Below are 18,511 nucleotides of genomic sequence, written 5' to 3'. Positions count from 1 at the left end.
ATCACTTGCCTTAGTATCCCATAATGCAAAGCACATATCCTTACAGACATGTGTAATGCTATCCATTATGGAAACCGGTCTGGATAACTACCCAGACTGGTTTCAACCTTTATTGAGGTGTTGAAAGTTTTTTCACTTGGTTAGAGTATAATAAATTTAGTTTAATCCTTTATCCAAGTGTGAGCAAACAAAGTTTACGCCTGAAAGTACCTTCAGGACTGGGGTAAAGTGGTACAACATCAGGGCAACTCGTTGCAAAGGTGGAGCAAGATACCAACACTCTTATCTCAGTATCTCCTATAATGCAAAACACATCTCCTTGCGGATATGTCTAATGTTATGCATTAAGGGAAGGGCCGCTACCCAGACTAGTTTCGACCTTTATTGAGGTCTCTTCAGTGGGAGCCAGGCCCAAGCTGAGATACCAGGCAGAAGCATTCGCAGGTCATCTCTACCTATAGGAGTTGCCAAATGTGTGCCACCCTTTTTTAATAAATTGCTCTGGATTTAGAGAAAGATGTTGAAAGTTTATTTTAAGAAAATTTATTATACTCTAACCAAGTGAAAAATAAACTTTCAACATCTTTCTCTACATCCAGAGTAATTTATTAAAAAAAAAGGGTGGCACACCATTTGGCAACTCCTATAGGTAGAGATGACCTGCGAATGCTTCTGCCTGGTATCTCAGCTTGGCCTGGCTCCCACCGAAGAGACCTGAATAAAGGTCGAAACTAGTCTGGGTAGTGGCCCTTCCCTTAATGCATAACATTAGACATATCCGCAAGGAGATGTGTTTTGCATTATAGGAGATACTGAGACAGGAGTGTTGGTAGCTTGCTCCACCTTTGCAAGGAGTTTCCCTGGTGTTGTACCACCTTACCCCAGTCCTGAAGGTACTTTCAGGTGCAAACTTTGTTTGCTCACACTTGGATAAAGGATTAAACTAAATTTATTATACTTTATTGAGGTGAAAAAGTAAAAGAGTGTTCATCATAAACCTAGAGTAGTTAATATAGGGATGCAAGAGAGCCTGCTAGTATTAGAAAAAAGAAGAGACAGAGAGAGATTAGATAGATAGATAGAAAGGGCTCAGCTCTTTTATATCATCATATAGCTAAAGACTAGCAGTTTTCCTTTTTCACCAGTCTCATATAGATGAACAACCAAAAGATCAATTCAAACTAAAGCACAAAGATGACTGATACCCAGGTGGGTAGCCTTATCTGAGTTAACCACCTTGAGTTGGCTTTCTCTGCCTGGGATTTCACTCTCCAGTCATCCCTGCAATACCATAAGATCACATTGAATTAAGAGGATGGAACTATTTAAAAAACCTCCATAGCAAGAATAGAATTTTATCCCCCCCCTGGTGAATATTGCATAATGTGGGTGGTCTGCACCATCTAGTCAAAAATTTGATATCTCCTAGAATATTTTTTTCTAAATACAAAAATTGTGTGACTGCACAATAAAATTTCCACAATATAATATTATAAAGCCTTCGGATGTCATATTGCTAGTTTTCAAATCCATGTTTTTTTTTTTTCTAACCTTCATAAATAGCATTTTAATTCATTAATTATAAAAATCAAAATTCTCTTCCCATTGCTGGCAGATGGTGGGTACTGCAGAAAAATAACCTGTTCTGTTGTAAGTACTGGAATGGTCCAACACATTACATAATCTGTTTCAAATATGCATGGCAAGAGAGCATCTGTAGAATGCCTGTTTCCAATAGGAAACAGATATCACAGATTGGATCTCTCTTTCTAAATACAAAAATTGTGTGACTGCATAATAAAACTTCCACAATATAATATTCTATAATATATGCATTCTAACCTTCCATAAATGGTATTTTAATTCATTAATTATAAAAATCAAAATTCTCTTCCCACTGCAGAAAAATAACCTATTCTGTTGTAAGTACTGGAATGCCCAACACATTACATAATCTGTTCCAAATACGCAGGGCAATAGAGCAGCTGTAAAATGCTTGTTTCCAATAAGAAACAGATATCACAGATTGGATCTCCGATGTTCAAGTACCTCCATTTGATGGTGTTGACTGGAAGGCGGCCATATGCAATTCTGCAAGCAAGATCCCTCCTGTTAGGGTATTCTTGGAACTTCAAATAAGTTATTTTCATACTTTGTTTCCAAAGTATTGTTGTCAGTACCCAACTGTGGAAGTTTGTGCCAAAAGAGATTAAAGATTTCTTTATACTAAATTTTACTTTTTTTTTTAATGGAAAGATTGTCAATGCCAGTGTGTTGTATCAGTCTTAGAGTTAAGCACAGAGTGTTGTAGCATTCAAGAATAATCTCAGCTTTTGGACCTTTATAATCATTTACTTCAAACAAGAGAAGATGGAAGCACAGGAGAAGGTCTGCACAAGCGATTGGTCTGCAATATTTTATGCTTTTTTGAAGCTGTATTGCTAAAATAGCAGAATTTTAAGACTGAAGCCCAAATCGTCCGTGGTTCTTTGATAGCTGAAGAAATTCCTTTTTTAACTTCTTGGTATTGGCTGGACCCAAATAATTGCACAGGCTTACTATATAATTGGTTTTTTTTTTTGCTTCAGCGATGTTTGTAATGTTTATTATGTACAATTGAGCAGGAAAGATTATAGTTTTGAGTACTATAGCTTTAGAAGAAAAGGAAAATGGCCCTATTTTCCAGTCTTCTAAGGTTTCAAAGTTCTTGTATATAAGTTCTTGAACTGGTAATATTGGGTAAGTGGAGAAGGAAATTCCAAGTATAATGAAGGGGTTCTCTCTCTTAGGGGTTAGTCCAAAAGGAACGCCTCCAAGATCCCACTTTCCAAAAACTTAATTTTTTCTTGCCTGATCTCTGCATTAGTAGTTAATCCACTGATCTTGCTGAATTTTTCCAAAACATCAAAAAAGATGTATATGAATCATTATCCTTCAAAGTACCCACTATATCATCATCGTATGCTAGTACCTTATTTCCTTTTGGAGTTGAAGGAACTGTTGTTCTTAGCACAGCATTTGTATCGTCAACTTTCTGTAAGAAAGGTTCAAGAACCAATGCAAAGAGCAGTGGACTAAGAGAGCAACCTTGCTTGACTCTTTTTAGAATGGGAAAAATAAAATCCCAGGCCTCGCGATAAAGTTCTATCCCTAGACCATCAGGTCCTGGGGATTTTCTTGTCTGGCATTCTTTATATGCTGTGGTAACTTCAAATTCTGTAATGGGTCTGTCAAGCCCATCTTGGATATGAACAGGAAAGCCATTAATGTTCCAAGAGTTATAATTTCCAACAGTACTATTGTCTTCAAACAGATTTTTGTAGTGTTTTTGAAAGGAGTCAAGGATGTCTTGTGTGGTGGACATGTCTTCACCATCAATGCAGATTTGAGTGATAGTCCTTTCTTTGCGGAATTTAGTGAATTGTCTGTTGAAGAATGCAGCTGAAAGGCTATCTTTCAAGTGCTGCTGTATTCTTATCTTAAAATTTCTTTCTGCCTTTCCACTTCTATCTTTATGTTAATGTTTCTAATGATGTTCCTACATTCTATACCATTGCGTTGGTTTGTTACGAACCAGCTTCTCTCTTTACACAGGTCTTTCAGCTTTTTTCTTTTGAGGAAAGCCTGTTCCTTTTCCCATTCCATTATATTCTGTTTTACTGCTTGTTTGAATTTTAACCACATATCCCAATTCCAGGGGTAACACTATTCCAATTTGAACAGAGGATCTGGAATTTGGTTGAAAAGATCAACCAAACTTATCTATACTTGTTCCATGCAGTCAAACTTAAGTAGAACTGGATATGATCAGACATGCTGATGTCAAGAAGAAGAGAGAGATAAATTCAATCAAGACAGGTACCAATACCTTGATTTGTGTACGTGTAAGTCTGGAGATTAGGATTGTGAATCCTCTACATGTCTACTAGTTGAGCATTGTCGAGACATGTTTTTAACTGTGTATATCCCTCCTATTTTGTCTAATGTGGGGGTTTCAATACATTTCCAGTCTCCAGCTGCTATGATGTAGTGGGTACCATATAAATATGGCTCCAATTCCTGGATGAATTTTCGTCTAACTGTTCCATTGGATGGAGCATAAACATTTATAAACCTTATTACACATCCACAGTATTTCCAGTCTCTTGTCAAGATTCTCCCTTCTGCATCCCTTTGGATATTACCAAGGAGGGGAACAAGAATAAGAACTCCTACTCCATCCCTGTTAAATGTTCCAAAGCTCCAATAAGAAAGAAGTGAATATCTATCTGTTAAAGTTTTTATGTCTTTATATCTGCAGAAGTATGTTTCTTGGAGAAACAAAAGCCTGATATTATGACATAGCATAAGTTTCCATATAGTTTCTTGTTTAATTGGCCTGTGGAATCCTCGTATATTTAATGAGGCAATGCAGAAAGGAGATGCTGTGATTATTGAAATGTCACTGGTAAGTCTTTAACTTCTAAATTTTTGATGGACCTGATGAGGTCTTCAATCTACGAAGGAGCAATTGTGTAGCCTGTTTCTTGTAAACTCTTTTCCAGTTTTTTACAGTTTGCTTTCCATTATTTCGATTACCTATCGTTCTTGATTTGGAAGCTAGTTATTTTCTTTTCATGTAGATGATAATCATACTGAGAAAACTTTGAATCAGTAAACTTTATTATATTTTCTTTAATTGTATCTCTTGCTTTCCTTTTATTAACATGAGATGGTTCTTCATAGTCCATGAACTCTTCTGAGCCTGAACAGTTTTCATTTGATGATCCACAACCTTCTCCATCTTTACATATTTATTACTTCTTTTTCTTTTAGATGTAGTTCCTTTTTTAATTTTTTTTTTTTTGTTTATCCTCAATTTTTTTTTATTAATTCATCTTACCTTTTTGATGATCTTGTCAGCATATTATGTTCTTTCAGTTGTCTTACTTGCTTTTCTGTTTCTTCTTGTAGAATAGTTTCATGTTTTTGCATTTCTTCTTGTATTTGTTCAGTTGTAATACGAGGTTCATTATTGGTAATTTCAACTGATGTTCCATCAATATTTGACTTAGAAAGTGGCTCCTGCAGATCTAAAATTTTGGGACTAATTTTTAGCTGATTTGGTTGTGCATGTTTTGTGATTTTACCAAGTGTAGTTTGTTTAAAAGCACCATCTTTACTAGACCAAATTGGAAGATCCAGGAACTCTTCATTATGCCTCTCTGATATATACGGTGTTCTAATTGACTCTACCGGTGCTCCAACTCTTTCAGCAAAAGTTCTAAAAGGACAGGTGCTAACGCAACGTTCAGAAATTTCTCATTCTTGACATTGAGGCACTGATTAGCAATATGTCTGATCTCCATGCAGTTGAAACATTTAGATTTTGGGGCAGTTACCACTCAAGTGATCATATAAACCATAACACAGGCACTGCCTTGGTACTCTGAGATAGTTTACCATAACTTGGTGTACCGATGTTGACAAAATTTGGTACGGGCATCTTCATATCCATTGTGAAGGCGACATCACCTGAAAAACCCTTTGGTATGTTACTAATCTTACCCCATTTCGAGAATGTCTGTATAAGAATTCCATTACTATTCTCTGTATATATTCCATTGGAAATCTTTCAATTTTTGCTGTTTTTACCTAGCACCCAACCATTACAGGAATAACTGTGCTGCCTTCAAAAGTAAAACCCTGTAATAGTTTATCCCTTGTTTCCACATCTTGAACTACAATTAAATATTTCTCTCTATGGGGTGAAAGAATAAATGTTATTAGCATTTATTCACTATCTCTTTTAAAACCTTAGTTACCTGTCTCACTTCTTCACATCCTGGAATTTCAGTTACTAGAGTTTGCACTCTTGGAGGAATTGGTACCATTATCTCAGGTTGGGAAAAAGACTAAAACCTCTGCGTTTTGATTGTAAAAGAGAAAAAAAAAACCCTTTCAGTCATAAGATTGAGAACTAAATAATCCTGTGATGTAGAAATAATTCTACACTACCAGCAAATGCTATATTTGAGCTATTATAAAATGGCTGGCATGATACCACCAAAAGTAATCCCGTAATGGAGATATTAATTGCACTACCAACAATCTTAATATTTACTTTAAAAAAAAAAAAAACAGTGCTAGTGGGGACAAAACTACCACTAGCAAAGTGAAAAACAAACAAAAGAAAACCAAAGTACTTATCTTGCTGAAAATTGAGATGTCATCAGTGCGAGCCTTTATTGAGGTCTCATTAGTGGGAGCCAGACTGAGAAGTGATACCAAGGTTGAAGTAATGCAGAAGTCATATTTCCATATACAAGTAGCCAAAAGGTGTCACACCTTATTACTAAAATACTCTACATTAGAGATAGATGTAAGAGTTTTCACTTGGTTATACTCTAAATTAAAGATGTCAAGAAATTATATTCTTCATTTAATTATTCTTGGTCAAGGGGTTATGTCCTTGACCTGTTTATTTAATGAAAGTCTTGCAGTGGGTAGGGTTCTTAAGGAGTGGAAAGAAGGCAAAATAGTACCACTCCACAAGCATGGTTCTAAGACAGAAGTCTCCAATTATAGGCCAGTGTGTATAACTGCAGTTTTGGTCAAGGTGTTGGAGAGATTGGTAAGGAATAGAATACAGAATTGGGTTGATGGACATGGCATTCTTTATGAAGGTCAGCATGGATTTGTAAAGGGTAAGTCCTGTTTCAGTAATTTACTTGCATTTTATGATAAAGTGATGAGTGTGTTAGATAAGGGAGAATCATATACAGTAACATTCTTAGACTTTGCAAAAGCATTTGATAGATTACCACATGATAAGTTGGTGTACAACCTGTAGAGGATGGAATAGACAGTATATTGGTTAGATGGATCAGAGATTGGCTCTCTGAATGATACCAGTAGGTTGTGTATGATGGAGCACTATCTCAAAAAAAAGGAGGGTAACCAATGGCATGTCCCAGGGTTCTGTTCTTGGCCCCTGCTGCTTAACTTGTTTGTAAACGATATATCATGTTGTTACGTTGTTGTTTTCTTATATATTTTACCTCTATTGTTCTCCTTGTGCCTACTGAGATCTGACTTCTAAACTGACTTTCTGGGGCCGTTTCTCTCTTTGAGCTCTGACTAAATTTATTTGTTAATGCTGCGCCAGTCAGAACTCTAGAAATTCTTATCCAAAGAAACTTTCCCAGAATTCAAGTAATACCTTATATAGATTAAGTAGTTAGGTAGATTGAGTTCTCAGTATACAGTCATGGTCTTGACAATCTTAAATTCCCCCTTTTTCCTCTAAACATAGGCTTGATATTTTCGTGAGTGGTAAAATTCAATCTCTTACTCAGACAAACTCAGATATACATGGGAAAAGGTATTTATTATTTATCTAAGAACATTACGATTTAAACAACACATATAATCAAGCAAATCAAGGTTAATACTAAAATACAAGTAAAGCAGGGTAATAATAATTAAACAGACAGGCTATTCAAACACACACATGAGAATCTTATGTTCATCTATATCACAAACATGGATGTCGGTATTAAACTAGATTACTGCTACTAACGACCCATACACATTAAACTTGGTCTAGACAACTTATGAATGTAGACTACCAGTCCAATTCGATTAACATAACACAGGAAACTGTCTCAAAATTCTCTCTCTCTTCTTTTCTAAACTCTGTCCATTTTACACCTTCATCACCAATAGATAACACAAAAAAGAGAAGATACCTTCAAAGGAATCCTTTGCTGCTTTCTCATCAGTTAGATCCACATCGATGGTCTACAACTCGAACACTGCCGTCATCTCTTGCTATATTTTCTTCGATTTGCGTCGCTCAGCAACAGGAAACATGCTGCCGCTTTACTGTCTTCACACGTCTTGTCAGATATCAGGCATGCTGATCCGCTCAGGAACTTTGAGCAGGAGACCCACAGGGAGGGCACACATGACCGGGAAGCACCACAGGAACCAGGAGAAAAATGTAAACGCAAGCAAAAAGAAATCCTCTCTCAACAATGTGAATCCGTTTTAAACCCCATTATAGCGCTCGCTTTCCGCACTCCAAACTTGTCTACGACGCTCTCCATTTGCTGTCACCGAGTGACGTCACCTCCTTGCTGTACATGCATTGCTTTTTTCGGGGAACGCAAATTTTTTGCGCCTTCCACGAACGCCTACTCATCGCTTGTTACGTCATCTTTGGTGGTCAAACTGCAACCTTTGAACTTTTGTTCGCACAATGATACACGACTTTATACATGACATATTTTAACATTGATGTTTTTGACAAATTAAGATTCCATCTATTTTAGACAATAACCGTAGTACAATTTAATATTTATTTCCTCCTTCGATTTCATTTTAATTTAAGATTCAACCTCTTCTTTTATATTTTAATTCCTTTATAAACAAAGTTAATATCTGCATCTTTACATATTATGTCTGTTTGCTAAGAGTACAAGTGTGCTTTGCTTGATATTGTTCTCTTGTTAAATCTTGAGTGGAGCAGTTCTATTCTTGATAGAGCCATCATTCAAGATCTAACAATGTGAACTGACTGGGGATCTTCAGTTATTTGCTGATGATGCAAAGTTGGGACGAATTATAAGTTCTGATTCAGGAAGATTTGAATAGACTTTTTACATGGACAAAAGAGTGGGGTTGTAGTTTTAATATCAATAAGTGCAAGATGTTGCATTTTGGAGTGCAGAAATATAAGGCTGTGTACTATATCGATGGTGCTGTACTGCAGGAAGTGGATGAGATTAGAGATTTGGGAGTGATGGTTGACAGTACACTAAAGTTTAGAGGGCATATTGCTAATGTTGCAAAGGCTGCACATCGTAGTGCTGCTATGATAAGAAGTGTTTTAACATGTAAGGATAAGGAAGTGGTTGTGGCACTGTATAAGGCACTGGTCAGACCACATTTGGACTATTATTCTCAGATCTGGTCACCTGGTTTTCAATGTGATGTGGAAACATTGGAGAAGGTCCAGAGATGAGTGACTAAGACAATATCCAGACTTTGGAATGCTGGCTATGGAGAGAGGTTGAAGAGATGTGGATTGCAGAGGTCATTCCTGGAAGTTATGTAAAAGTGTGGTGAAGAAAGGTGTGAGGAGTAGATTTTTTATATGGAGAACTTTCAATGAATGGAATGCATTGCCAGAATGTGTTGTTAATGCAAGGAGTGTTGAGCACTTTAAGATTCTATATGATAAATATGTTGTCAGTTGAATGAACCTCTCACGATGAGTCTGTCGACTCCATGGGGGGGGGTAATAATAATAATAATAATAATGTCTTTATCCAAGTGCAAGCAAACAAGGTTTGTGCATGAAGTAACTTCACGACTGGAAAACTTCATGCGAAACTTTGTTTGTTTACACTTGGATAAAGGATTAAACCAAAAATATAATTTTTTGCCATTTTTAATTTTTCAAATTATGGAAAGTACTGCTGTGTTAGAATAATATAATTTCCCTACATTTCAACCTTCATATGAAGATCATCATCTGGAATACATACACACAGCTATATATATATATATATATATATATATATATATATATATATATATATATATATATATATATATATATATACACACACATATGACTACTAATATTAACTCGGAGTTGGGATATGTTCATTTTTTATATAAACTGACTAAAAATCTGAGAATTATAACACATTGAGATTTATTGGATACGCAAAATGTTTCGTTGGGATCAACGATTTTAAACAATTCTTTAAACAAGAATTGTTTAAAACCAAGAATTTGGCTTAGATATGTGGACGATAAATTCCTCATATGGGAACATGGTATTGAGAATCTTCACAGTTTTCTCAACACCACTTAAACAACCTCCATCCAGATATCAAATTGACCATGGAGATTGAAGAAAATAGTTCTCTCTGTTTCCTAGATGTTAAACTCACCAAGACGCCTGAGTCCATAAAAGTCTCTATATTTAGAAAGCCGATACACATGGAAAGATATCTGCATGCGTCCTCACATCACCATTCAGCACAAAAGTTGGGTATTATATCAACTTTAGTGAATCGTATACAAGATCTGTACTGTCAGATGAAGAAGAACTAAAAAAAGAACTATAACATCTTAAATGGACCTTTAAAAGCAATGGCTACTCTTTAAAAAGTATTAACAAACTTATGGATATTTTATTGGCTTAAACCAGTATAGAAAATGATGGTACAACGTGACAAAATTTCATGCCAGCTAGGGCTTTGCCCGGTTAAACAAGGCCCCCGTTGTTTTTGCCAGGGAACCAGGGCGAACAGCGAAAAGTCAGCTACTGGAACAAATCTGAAAGCACACCCCAACTCAGCTTCACCAGTTAAAGATCGGTACTATCAACATAAGAAACCTGAATGGCAAAGAAATGGAGCTAGCTGAGGAATTAGATAAGTACCAGATCAATATAATAGGGGTGACTGAAACAAACAAGACAAAAACTGGTGAGATCTTTCTGAACAATAAATACAAAATGTTATATTCAGGAAATGACAATCAAGGACAAGGAGCAGCCATAGTATTCAACACAAAATACGAGGCTAATCTTCTTGAATGGCAAGCATGGGGAATTGGACAATGAGACTTATTTGTGCCTATGGTCCCATAGAAGGTTCTACTAAGGTAGAAGCGGAGAAATTTTTTGAGGCTTTAGAAAAAGCAGCTGACATAATGAAAAAGGAAAAGTTGGTCCTTGTTGGGGATCTAAATAGCAGAGTAGGAAATGATTGTCAGACATACAAAAATATTTTGTGAAAATTTGGAGAAAAGAGCAAAGCCAATAATAATGGCAAATACCTGTTGGATTTCTGCTCAGGACATGGACTGGTTATTACTAACACCATGTTCCAACATAAAAATGTGCACAAATTCACATGGAGAGAAGAGACAAGGAATAAGAAAAGTCTCATTGACTATGTTATTGTTGATAGTGATGTTTTTTCCCTGGTGCAAGACACCAGAGTGTACAGAGGATTTGAAATTTAGTCTTGAGCAGGATAAAATTGAATTTCGTACTGAAAAGAATAACATGTAAGAAAGTTTTAAGGGGAATTAAAGTTGAGCAGCTCTCAGATGTGAACTGTAGACTAAAATACACAAAGATTCTTGAAGAAAAAATGAAAGAGTTTGAGAACAGGAACTAAACCTTGGAGATTCAGTGGCAAGCCTTGAAGAAAACCCTAATTGATTCAACCAGAGAGGCATGTGGTGTGGTTGTCTGCAAGGATAGAAAAATCAGAACTCCATGGTGGACACAGGAAGTTAAAGAGGCAGTGAAGGAAAAGAAGAAAGCATATCAAAAGTTCCTGGCAAATAAGTCAGCTTGTGCTCTTAGAGAATACAGAGACAAATGTTAGAAAGCTAAACAGTGTGTAAAACTAGCTAAACAAAAGTCATGGGAGGACTTTGGCAAGAACATAGAAAATAAATATCAAGAAGGTGGTAAGATATTCTGGAGGTTCTTGAAGAAGCTTAGAAATGGAGGAAAGAGTGCTGTAAAAGGAGTTAGAGATGATAAAGGTTACATGAAAACAGGAGAAAAAGGTTTCCCCGAAGTATGGAGCAATTACTTCAATAAATTGCTAAATGAAACAAGCAGTGATAGCACAGAGGTAAAAAACACTCAACAGGCATACAGTCAGGAATACGTATCCATACTTGAAGTAGAAAAAGCCATCAAACGCTTGAAATGTGGAAAGGCAGCAGGAGTAGATGATATTTGACCAGAAATGCTGAAGTATGGTGGTATAAAAGTCTTACAGTGACTGCATTGCATAGGTCAGAAAGCCTGGACAGAGGGACGAATTCCCGATGATTGGAGTAGTGCTCTAATAGTACCCACATATAAAAAGGGAAATATAACTGAATGTGAGAATTACAGAGGTATTTCCCTACTGAGTGTTCCTCGCAAGATCTATGCAAGCATACTTGAGAAACGGTTGAGAAGAATCGTGGAAGAAAAGCTTGGTGAAGAACAAGCTGGATTCAGGCCAAATAGAGGATGTCAAGATCAGATCTTCACTTTACAACGAATAGTTGAGAAAGCATGGGAATATAACAAAGATCTGTATTTAAGTTTTGTCAATCTGGTAAAGGCATATGACAAGGTGCCAAGAGAAAAGCTATTCAATATGGTACAGTTATATGGTGTCAATGGGGCATTATATCAAGCAGTACTTAGTCTGTATTTGAGTTGGAAGTCGGCAGTTAGAATTGAAGGAAGTACAGGAAGATGGGTTAATGTTAAATCTGGTGTGAGACAAGGATGTACATTATCCACTCTGTTATTCATTATCTATATGGATTGCATTATGAAGGAAAGTGGTATTAAACATGATATCAAAATTGGAGATGTTAATGTCAGCTTTTTGCTTTATGTGGATGATGTTATACTTCTAAATAAATCTGCTACAAGTTTGCAAGAGTCCCTGACTAAATTGAATAACTGTTGTAATAGATATGGTATGAAAGTCAGCAATAAAAAGACAAAGACAATGAAAATACGTAGAATTGTTGAAAATATCAATTGTGTTGTAAACGGGGGAACCTGTGGAACAAGTAAAACATTTCAGCTATTTAGGCACGATTTTTACTGAAGAGGTAAATTAAATATGGAATAGACAACAGAATCAACAAAGCTGGTATGGTAGGAAGTCAATTGAATAAATTCATATGGAATAAGAGTGAAATTAGTCGAACACTAAATTAGCTGTATATAAGACAGTGTTTAAACCAATTTTAACTTCTGGTACTCTGATCTGGGTCAGAAGTAAAACACTTCACCAAAGACTAGAGACTGCAGGTATGAGACTCCTGAGAAAGATTAGAGATGTGAACAGATGGCATCAATGGCAGTATCATATTAAAAATGAAGATATTAGGAAAGAACTTGTCATTGGCATCCAGGAATGCATTAGCAGAGCTAATCTCAGATGGTATGGTCACTTAAACAGAATGGGCGAGCAAAGATTAGCAAAACAAGTGTTCTCTGCCAGGTTGGCAGGAAAACGACCCAGAGGAAGACCATGATATAGGTGGATTGATACGGTACACTGTGCGTTAGACGATAAAAATATAAGATCTGATAATGATAATATTGGAGTCTTGACAAGTAACAGAATTATTTTTATCCTTTCTTTTAGGCTTGCACGGTGATCCGAATGCATTTTTGGAAATTATGGAGACAACTACCGTGTTTGAATAAAAACTTTAGTTTACTATTACTAAAATTTTACAATTCGACGTTTCGACCTTTATGTTAAGGTCATCTTCTGGAGCGTACAAATATACACAGGAAACAAGCTATACCACAACCATACTGGTTCGTTAAAGACACTGACTAACCGCTACCACAATTGTTGGCCTGACCTCTGGTGGGAAAAAAAAAAAAAAAAAAAAAAAAAAAAAAATTATACTTCAGCGCTAAAGTCCTATTATTTGTGTTGTCTACTATATACATATATTAACATTATATTAACATCATTCCAGCCAGTTGGAGTGGAATGGTTTCTAATAATAGCAGATTGGCTAGAGTCCTGACTTGTGTTGAATCTTTCAAATTAGGTTGGCTGAATGTGTGCCATCCAGATCCTTGGAATTTTCATACCATCTTTGTTGTTGATATTTGGGTGGTTTATCAGGATTTCGCAGGATTCTTTAAATTTTCTTTCGTACCATGTTTTTGTACGGTGTAAGGAGCAGGTGCTTTTCCAGTTGATTTGGTGTAAGGTGTTGAGTGCGTGGTCTGAGAGGCCTGCTTCACCATAATGGTTATATTTAATGTGTCTAATGTGTTCTTTTTTGCGTATAGGGATTGTCCGTCCTGTTTCACCAATGTACGGTAAGTTACAGGTGCAGCGGATGCAATAGACTCCAGGATGTGCTAATGGGAGGAGAGGGTCCTTAGAGGAGCTGAATATAGTTTTAAGTTTAGTGGGTGGTTTAAAGGTGGCATTAAGGTTATAATGTTGTAGGATTCTGTTGATTTTTTCTGATAACCCTTTAATGTATGGGATGGCTATGGTTTTACTGTAGTCTAGATTCGTTTTTGTTGTGGTTTTATAGAGTATTTTATTGACAGTATTTTTGTTATAGCCATTGTTTATGAATGTGTCACTAATGATTTTTAGTTCTTGTTTCAGGGCCTGCTGGTTAGAGCAAATAGTTGTGGCTCTGTTTTTAAGGGTGTTTATGACTCCATATTTTTGTGCTGGGTGGTGATATGAATTCGCATGTATGTATTGGCCCGTGTGTGTAGGTTTTCGGTAGACCGTGAAGGATAGATTGCCTGAAGGAAGACGTGTAACTAGTGTGTCTAGGAACGGGAGCGAATTTTGGTTTTCGATTTCGATGGTAAATTGTATGCGTTCGTGTTGTTTGTTTAGGTGGCTGAGGAATGTGTTTAGCGTTTGTCGACCGTGCGGCCAGATCGCGAACACGTCGTCAACGTATCTGAGCCAGATTGTCGGTCGAAGCGTGGCGGAATCAAGAGCCCTTTGCTCAAAGGTTTCCATGTAGAAGTTCGCGATTGGGGGGGATAATGGTGAGCCCATGGCCGTACCTTCCTTTTGTAGGTAGAATTTGTTTTGCCACACGAAGTAACCGGACTTTAGTACGTGGGCAAAGAGGGCCGTAATGTCGGGCGGAAATTTGTTTTGTAGTAGGAGAATTGTGTCATTGATGGGGACATTAGTGAAAAGGGCAGAAACGTCAAAACTGACTAATAAGTCGTCTTTGTCGAGTGTTATGTTTTTGATTATGTTTATAAAGTGTTGTGTGTTTTTTACGTAGGAGGGGGAATGACCTACCAACTCCTTGAGTGTTGCCGCTAATTTCTTGGCTAGGTGGTAATTGGGACTGTCTATTCCTTCCACTATTGGTCGAAGGGGCACATTTTGTTTGTGTATTTTCGGAACCCCATATATTCTGGGGGGGCGGGCGTAGTGGGGTTTGAGTTTTTTAACTGTGTCTGGTGGCCAAGAAGTGACGGACTTTAATAGTTTTTCTGTTTTGTCCTTTATCCTCTTTGTTGGGTTATAATTCACCATTTTATATGTGTTGTTATCGGCTACTAGTTGGTTCATTTGCAGTATGTATGTTGACCTGTCAAGGACCACAGTGGCACTGCCTTTATCAGCTTTCGTTATTATTATGTTTTGTTTGGCTTTTAACGATTTGATTGCTGCTAATTCTGTTTTAGTCAGGTTATTCTGTATGGTTTTCTTGGTATTTAGGACATTACTGGTTTCTAGTCGTATTTTGTCTGCTATGTTGTTAGGTAGGGATCTGATGCCTCTTTCAATGTGGTAGATAAAATCTAATTTGTTTACCTTTTTAGGCGCTATTGCGTAGTTCAGTCCTTTATTCAGCAGCGTGAGTTCGCCGTTGTTCAGGGTGTGGCTTGATAAGTTGATCACATGGTTCTTGCTTGTCGGTGGTTGGTCGCTCCTTGTCTCCCTTGTTTGTTGTTCATTGTTGTTTCTCGGGGAGGAAGTCCTCTGATTGGCCGCCATATTTTGCCGTTGTTTCAACCAGTGGAATTTTTTCTCGAGTTTTTCTTTGTTCTTTTCCAGGGTATGCTTGGCCGAATTGTCAGTAATTCTTTCAAGTGTTTGTAGAATGTCTTGGTTGACATAGTTGGATAATTCTAATTGTAATTCAGAAACTAGATTTTGTTCGGCTAGGTTTTTTCCCACCAGAGGTCAGGCCAACAATTGTGGTAGCGGTTAGTCAGTGTCTTTAACGAACCAGTATGGTTGTGGTATAGCTTGTTTCCTGTGTATATTTGTACGCTCCAGAAGATGACCTTAACATAAAGGTCGAAACGTCGAATTGTAAAATTTTAGTAATAGTAAACTAAAGTTTTTATTCAAACACGGTAGTTGTCTCCATAATTTCCAAAAATGCATTCGGATCACCGTGCAACCCTAAAAGAAAGGATTCAGATCATCCATGGAAATGATACCCACAAGCGCTGCAATCGCTATGGTAAGCTAAAGATTCGTATTTCTCTTCTGATCAATCGGCTGGCCTTTTTAAAGAGATGCAGAGACAATAACCTCATTCCGATCTGCATCAGGCTAAAAAAGAAATTTACGTCTGCTAAGGCACTTCGTATCTATGACCGCACAGAAAAAGCAATGCTTAGGGAACAGATCCAAACAGCCCGCCGAAACCTAGCTACAACACAAAATCTAGTTTCTGAATTACAATTAGAATTATCCAACTATGTCAACCAAGACATTCTACAAACACTTGAAAGAATTACTGACAATTCGGCCAAGCATACCCTGGAAAAGAACAAAGAAAAACTCGAGAAAAAATTCCACTGGTTGAAACAACGGCAAAATATGGCGGCCAATCAGAGGACTTCCTCCCCGAGAAACAACAATGAACAACAAACAAGGGAGACAAGGAGCGACCAACCACCGACAAGCAAGAACCATGTGATCAACTTATCAAGCCACACCCTGAACAACGGCGAACTCACGCTGCTGAATAAAGGACTGAACTACGCAATAGCGCCTAAAAAGGTAAACAAATTAGATTTTATCTACCACATTGAAAGAGGCATCAGATCCCTACCTAACAACATAGCAGACAAAATACGACTAGAAACCAGTAATGTCCTAAATACCAAGAAAACCATACAGAATAACCTGACTAAAACAGAATTAGCAGCAGTCAAATCGTTAAAAGCCAAACAAAACATAATAATAACGAAAGCTGATAAAGGCAGTGCCACTGTGGTCCTTGACAGGTCAACATACATACTGCAAATGAACCAACTAGTAGCCGATAACAACACATATAAAATGGTGAATTATAACCCAACAAAGAGGATAAAGGACAAAACAGAAAAACTATTAAAGTCCGTCACTTCTTGGCCACCAGACACAGTTAAAAAACTCAAACCCCACTACGCCCGCCCCCCCAGAATATATGGGGTTCCGAAAATACACAAACAAAATGTGCCCCTTCGACCAATAGTGGAAGGAATAGACAGTCCCAATTACCACCTAGCCAAGAAATTAGCGGCAACACTCAAGGAGTTGGTAGGTCATTCCCCCTCCTACGTAAAAAACACACAACACTTTATAAACATAATCAAAAACATAACACTCGACAAAGACGACTTATTAGTCAGTTTTGACGTTTCTGCCCTTTTCACTAATGTCCCCATCAATGACACAATTCTCCTACTACAAAACAAATTTCCGCCCGACATTACGGCCCTCTTTGCCCACGTACTAAAGTCCGGTTACTTCGTGTGGCAAAACAAATTCTACCTACAAAAGGAAGGTACGGCCATGGGCTCACCATTATCCCCCCCAATCGCGAACTTCTACATGGAAACCTTTGAGCAAAGGGCTCTTGATTCCGCCACGCTTCGACCGACAATCTGGCTCAGATACGTTGACGACGTGTTCGCGATCTGGCCGCACGGTCGACAAACGCTAAACACATTCCTCAGCCACCTAAACAAACAACACGAACGCATACAATTTACCATCGAAATCGAAAACCAAAATTCGCTCCCGTTCCTAGACACACTAGTTACACGTCTTCCTTCAGGCAATCTATCCTTCACGGTCTACCGAAAACCTACACACACGGGCCAATACATACATGCGAATTCATATCACCACCCAGCACAAAAATATGGAGTCATAAACACCCTTAAAAACAGAGCCACAACTATTTGCTCTAACCAGCAGGCCCTGAAACAAGAACTAAAAATCATTAGTGACACATTCATAAACAATGGCTATAACAAAAATACTGTCAATAAAATACTCTATAAAACCACAACAAAAACGAATCTAGACTACAGTAAAACCATAGCCATCCCATACATTAAAGGGTTATCAGAAAAAATCAACAGAATCCTACAACATTATAACCTTAATGCCACCTTTAAACCACCCACTAAACTTAAAACTATATTCAGCTCCTCTAAGGACCCTCTCCTCCCATTAGCACATCCTGGAGTCTATTGCATCCGCTGCACCTGTAACTTACCGTACATTGGTGAAACAGGACGGACAATCCCTATACGCAAAAAAGAACACATTAGACACATTAAATATAACCATTATGGTGAAGCAGGCCTCTCAGACCACGCACTCAACACCTTACACCAAATCAACTGGAAAAGCACCTGCTCCTTACACCGTACAAAAACATGGTACGAAAGAAAATTTAAAGAATCCTGCGAAATCCTGATAAACCACCCAAATATCAACAACAAAGATGGTATGAAAATTCCAAGGATCTGGATGGCACACATTCAGCCAACCTAATTTGAAAGATTCAACACAAGTCAGGACTCTAGCCAATCTGCTATTATTAGAAACCATTCCACTCCAACTGGCTGGAATGATGTTAATATAATGTTAATATATGTATATAGTAGACAACACAAATAATAGGACTTTAGCGCTGATGTATAATTTTTTTTTTTTTTTTT

The 18,511-nt window shown here is 37.3% G+C and overlaps 1 protein-coding gene across 8 annotated transcripts in view; it reads left to right on the top strand.

Moving 5' to 3' along the window:
* Nucleotides 1–18,511, top strand: part of LOC150107813 (TRAF-type zinc finger domain-containing protein 1-like) — a 337,022-nt gene that overhangs the window by 61,766 nt on the left and 256,745 nt on the right. The gene's annotated exons all lie outside the window — the stretch shown is intronic.

Source organism: Typopeltis vanoorti, chromosome 4, assembly GCF_054136105.1.
Source record: "Typopeltis vanoorti isolate ZY-2024b chromosome 4, IOZ_Tvanoo_1.0, whole genome shotgun sequence".
In the NCBI taxonomy this organism is placed as follows: Eukaryota; Metazoa; Arthropoda; class Arachnida; order Uropygi; family Thelyphonidae; genus Typopeltis; species Typopeltis vanoorti.
Note: the sequence above shows the minus strand (reverse complement) of the source record. Positions and strands in the feature narration are given on the sequence as shown.